Raw genomic sequence first — 6,000 nt, forward strand, 5'->3', positions numbered from 1 at the left:
CCTAATGCACACTGTCCTTTCCATGAAGGTGCCCCCGGGCATGACTTAGAGGGTTGTTACGCTCTGAAGCATAGGGTCCGTGAATTGATTGAGAGCAAGATCTTGTCTTTTAAGGACATGGGACCGAATGTGAAGAACAATCCTCTTCCTCCCCATGGAGATCCTGCGGTGAACGCCATTGGAGATGCATCTACTGTTGTTACGGTTGATAAGGTGGATGATGTAAAGACTCCTTTGGCAGCATTCCATGCCCGATTGGTGGAAGCTGGCATGATTAATGTTAATCATGACAACTGTGAAGAGTGTGCAACACACCCAAGAGGATGTCATGTGGTACGAGACAACATTCAAAATTTGATGGATAAAGGAGTGCTTCAAGTCTCCAGTGTTGCAAAGAACGAAGACGTGTTGGTAATTGAACCTTGTTTCAATTTACCTGAACCGGTCGAGATCCCATATTACAGTGGTGGAGTGGTCCCGGTGAATAGTAAGTCGTCGCCTGTGGAAATATGTATGCCCACGCCTTTTCCCTACGAGAGCACCAAGGCCGTGCCTTGGAAATATGAGATTACCGCTGTGGAAAAGGTTGTTGAAGGAAGTGCAGACGCTGAAGTGACAGAAGCTGTAAGTGAAGACGTCACCAATATTGCAGGAATGAGCAGAATGACCCGTAGTGGTCGAATCTATACGCCCGAATTCAACGTGACTCCTCAAGGGCCGACCAAGGAATCAACAGTTGTAGCTCCCACTAAAGAACCCGAAGTGGTCCAATCCGAAGATGCCGTTGAATTCTTGAAGTTAATCAAGAGAAGTGACTACAAGGTTGTGGACCAGTTGCATCAGACACCATCTAAAATCTCTATTATATCTCTGTTATTGAACTCCCAAGCCCATAGGGAAGCTTTGTTGAAGGTGCTTGCTCAAGCTCATGTAACACAAAGCATAACAGTAGACCAATTTGATGGAGTTGTGGCAAATATCACAGCTTGTAATACTTTGAGCTTCAGTGGAGAGGAATTACCTGAGGATGGACAAAATCATAATCGTGCTCTCCATATCTCGGTGAAATGCAAAGATGATGCTTTGGAAAGAGTGTTGGTTGATACCGGGTCTTCTCTGAATGTTATGCCAAAGAGAACACTCGCCAAATTATCTTATCAAGGACCAGCTATGAAGCCTAGTGCCTTGGTAGTGAAAGCTTTTGATGGTTCCATGAGAACATTGATTGGAGAGGTTGAATTGCCCATATTGATTGGCCCTCATGTATTCCCGATTAATTTCCAAGTCATGGATATTAATCCAGCATATAGCTGCTTATAGGGGCTCCTTGGATTCATGCTGCAGGGGCAGTCACCTCCACTTTGCATCAAAAAATGAAGTTTGTGGTGGACAATCAACTAATCATCATTTCTAGAGAAGAGGACTTTGTGGTCAGCCACCTTTCATCCTTCAGATACATTGAGGCTGATGAGGACGCTTTGGAAACTTCTTTCCAAGCTCTTGAAATAGCCAATGCCACTTTTGTGGAAATGAAGGACCCTGTTGGGAAAGCTTGTTCATCTTTCGCGTCTCTGAAAAGCGCAAAGTCTAGTATTGAAGGAGGAAACCCTGAAGGTTGGGGTCAACTTATTGATATTCGTGAGAAGCATGATCGCTTTGGTCTGGGATATGTGCCTTCCGCTGCGAAAGGAGCCCGAGTCCCTACAAAGGACAACACCCAAAGCATCCAGGAAGTATTCCTCAGCACAGGATTCATCCATGGAGATCAAGTCAATGCAATTGAAGATAGCACCGCGAATGAAGATGAGCCATGTTTGGTTTACCGGTGTGAGACAACTTTGAACAACTGGAAGGCGGTTGAGATCCCCGAAATTTTTCCTTTGTCAAAGTAATAATTGTTGTATTTTTCCTTTCAAATCCTTAGCTCTGCCCAAGGCTAATGGATCATGTTGTAGGGCCCATTTTCATTTTCAAATAATCATTATCAATGAATGAAAGGCATTTTGTTAAATTCTTAAAATTCATTTATTTTGCTTTCTCTTAAGAAAATGGCAATCTTTTCAAAAACAAAAAAAAACTTTTCATTTGTACATCTTTTACTTTTACTTTTCTAAAAGAAATCAATCATTCGAACATGCAGAATAAACGATAACCCCGTTGAATCCAATGACTTTACTACCTCTCATAACTTTGACTCCCCTATCTACCAAGCGGAAGAGGAGGGTGAAGAAGATTGTTACATCCCCGACGAACTGGCAAGGCTGCTCGAGCACGAGTCCAAAGCCCTTCAGCCACATGAAGAACCGGTGGAAACAATCAACCTTGGCACAGAGGAAGAGAAGAAAGAAGTCAAAATCGGCACCACGCTCGAAGCAAGCATCAAAGAGAGATTGGTCAAGCTGTTACAAGAATATGTGGATGTATTTGCGTGGTCATACCAGGATATGCCAGGTCTAGACACCGACATCATTGAGCACAAGCTCCCTCTTCAGCCAGAATGCCCGCCAGTAAAACAAAAACTCCGAAGAACAAGACCAGATATGGCTCTGAAGATTCGTGAAGAAGTCAAACGACAATTTGACGCTGGTTTTCTCGCAGTGGCGAAGTACCCACAATGGGTAGCTAATATTGTACCTGTGCCCAAAAAGGATGGAAAGGTGAGGATGTGCGTTGACTATAGGGATCTGAACAGAGCTAGTCCAAAAGACGATTTCCCCCTACCACACATTGATACTCTGGTAGATAACACTGCAAGATTTGTTGTCTTCTCCTTTATGGACGGTTTTTCGGGATACAATCAAATCAAGATGGCTCCAGATGACATGGAGAAGACCACTTTTATTACCCCTTGGGGCACGTTTTGCTACAAGGTAATGCCTTCCGGTCTCAAAAATGCTGGGGCAACTTACCAAAGAGCTATGGTCACTCTCTTCCATGATATGATGCACAAGGAGATAGAGGTCTATGTTGACGACATGATCGTTAAATCTCAGAATGAAGAAGATCATATGATCCATCTGAAGAAGTTGTTTGAACGCCTCAGAAAGTTTAGATTACGATTAAACCCTACAAAATGCACATTCAGGGTCCGTTCAGGGAAGTTGCTTGGTTTCATCGTTAGTCAACGAGGAATTGAGGTGGACCCTGACAAGGTCCGAGCTATACAAGAAATGCCTGCTCCACGCACCGAGCGAGAAGTCAAAGGTTTCCTTGGACGTTTGAATTACATCTCAAGGTTTATCTCACATATGACGGCCACGTGTGAGCCTATCTTCAAATTGCTTCGAAAAGATCAAGTTGTTGAATGGAATTCTGATTGTCAAAATGCTTTTGAGAAAATTCGTCAATACTTGCAAGAGCCTCCTATCCTGATTCCACCTGTCCCAGGAAAGCCATTAATCATGTATATGACTGTGCTTGAAGGGTCAATGGGATGCGTGCTGGGGCAACATGACGAAACTGGTCGGAAAGAACATGCTATTTACTATCTGAGTAAAAAGTTTACCGATTGTGAAAGTCGATATTCACTTTTGGAGAAAACTTGTTGTGTGCTAGCATGGGCCGCTCGTCGTTTAAGGCAGTACATGGTTTGCCATACTACTTTGTTGATCTCGAAGATGGATCCAATAAAGTATATCTTTGAGAAACCTGCCTTGACTGGAAGACTTTCCCGTTGGCAGATGCTTTTGTCAGAGTATGACATCCAGTACATAACCCAGAAGGCAATCAAGGGAAGTGTGTTAGCAGAGTACCTTGCTCACCAACCAGTTGAAGACTATCAGCCATTGAAGTTTGATTTCCCCGATGAGGATATAATGGTGATAAAATATTGTGAGACCCCCGGCCCAGATGAAGGACCAGAACCAGGATCTCGATGGAAGCTCGCATTCGATGGTTCTTCCAATTACAGTGGTCATGGTGTGGGGGCTGTTTTGATGAATCCAAATGGTGGCTTTACCCCTTTTACAACGAGGTTATGCTTTGATTGTACGAATAATGTCGCAAAATATGAAGCTTGTATCCTTGGTCTTGAAGCTGCAATTGATCTCCGAATCAAGATCCTTGAGGTGTATGGAGATTCAGCCTTGGTGATCTATCAAGTCAAAGGTGAATGGGAAACTCGCGATGCGAAGCTGATCCCGTATCGCGCTCATGTTGTGAAGATGATAGAATACTTTGACGATATCACTTTCCATCACATCCCAAGGGTAGAAAATCAAGTGGCTGACGCTTTGGCAACATTAGCATCAATGTACCAAGTCAAATTCCATAATGAAGCTCCACTTATTCGAATCGAACGAAGAGATGAGCCTGCCTACTGTCAATTGATTGAAGAAGAAACTGATGGTGAACCATGGTTTCATGACATCAAGCGATATCTTTTAAGTCAAGAGTATCCAGAAGATGCTACACTGTTGGATAAGAAAACTCTGAGGAGGTTATCGTCCAAATTCTTTTTGAGCAATGATGTGCTTTACAAGAGAAACCATGACATGGTTCTGCTCAGATGCGTGGATAGACACGAAGCGGACATGTTAATCAAGGAAATTCATGAAGGATCCTTTGGGACCCATGCCAATGGACATGCCATGGCCAAAAAGATTTTGAGAGCTGGCTATTACTGGTTGACCATGGAGTCCGATTGTTTCAGCTATGCAAGAAAATGTCACAAATGCCAAATTTACGCTGATAAAGTGCATGTACCGCCAACACTACTGAATGTTTTAACATCACCTTGGCCTTTCTCAATGTGGGGCATCAACATGATTGGTGCTATAGAACCTAAGGCTTCCAACGGTCACCGCTTCATCCTGGTTGCCATTGATTACTTTACTAAATGGGTAGAGGCTGCTTCCTACACCAATGTGACGAGACATGTGGTTGCTCGCTTTATCAAGAAGGAGATTATCTGCCGCTACGGAATCCCAAGCAAGATCATCACCGACAACGGTTCAAACTTGAACAACAAGACAATGACAGAATTATGTGAGAGTTTCAAGATTGACCACCATAATTCTTCTCCATACCTTCCAAAGATGAACGGTGCTGTTGAAGCTGCCAACAAAAATATCAAGAAGATCCTGCAAAAGATGGTGAAAACTTATAAGGATTGGCACGAGATGCTACCCTTTGCTTTGCATGGATACCGAACCTCAATCCGCACTTCAACAGGGGCAACCCCATTCTCCTTAGTATATGGGATGGACGCAGTCCTCCCAATCGAAGTAGAGATACCTTCCACGAGAATATTGATGGAAGCCAAGCTGGATGAAGCTGAATGGATCCAGAATAACTATGATCAACTTAATCTCATTGATGAGAAGCGGATGACCGCTCTGTGCCATGGACAATTGTACCAGCAACGAATCAAGAAGGCATTTGACAAGAAGGTCCGTCCTCGAGAGTTCAAGGAAGGAGATCTCGTGCTCAAGAAGATCTTGCCAGTACACAAAGATTCACGTGGGAAGTGGACTCCCAACTATGAAGGCCCATACGTTGTAAAGAGAGCATACTCTGGAGGTTCTCTATTTCTCACAACTATGGATGGCGAAGAGCTCATTCAACCTGTGAACTCTGATGCAGTCAAAAGATACTATGCCTGACAAATCCCGGTGGACTGAAAACCCGAAAGGGCGGTCCAGGCAAAAGTTAGGGTTAAAAAAAATGGTAGCTCGCTAAGTTGAAAACCTGAAAGGGAGACTTAGGCAAAAAGGAGCGTCCCGGTGGATTGAAAACCCGAAAGGGCGATCCAGGCAAAAATTAGGGACAAAAGGCATAGACTGCATTGGTTCGTCACTGATCAACACAGAAGAGCTAAAAATGGAAGATCAATCTAGTTACTCCCTTCAGAAGCGAGGTTTCGTGGAGTCATTGTTATTAGGGATAGTAGTAGTCATTGTGATTCAATGTAAACCTTTCCCTATTGCCATTTTCAAATTTGTAACATTCCATGGAGCTACGCCATTTGTGTGCTACCATTCTTGAATAAATACAAGTTTG

Source organism: Lathyrus oleraceus, chromosome 3 (genome assembly GCF_024323335.1).
Source record: "Lathyrus oleraceus cultivar Zhongwan6 chromosome 3, CAAS_Psat_ZW6_1.0, whole genome shotgun sequence".
NCBI lineage: Eukaryota > Viridiplantae > Streptophyta > Magnoliopsida > Fabales > Fabaceae > Lathyrus > Lathyrus oleraceus.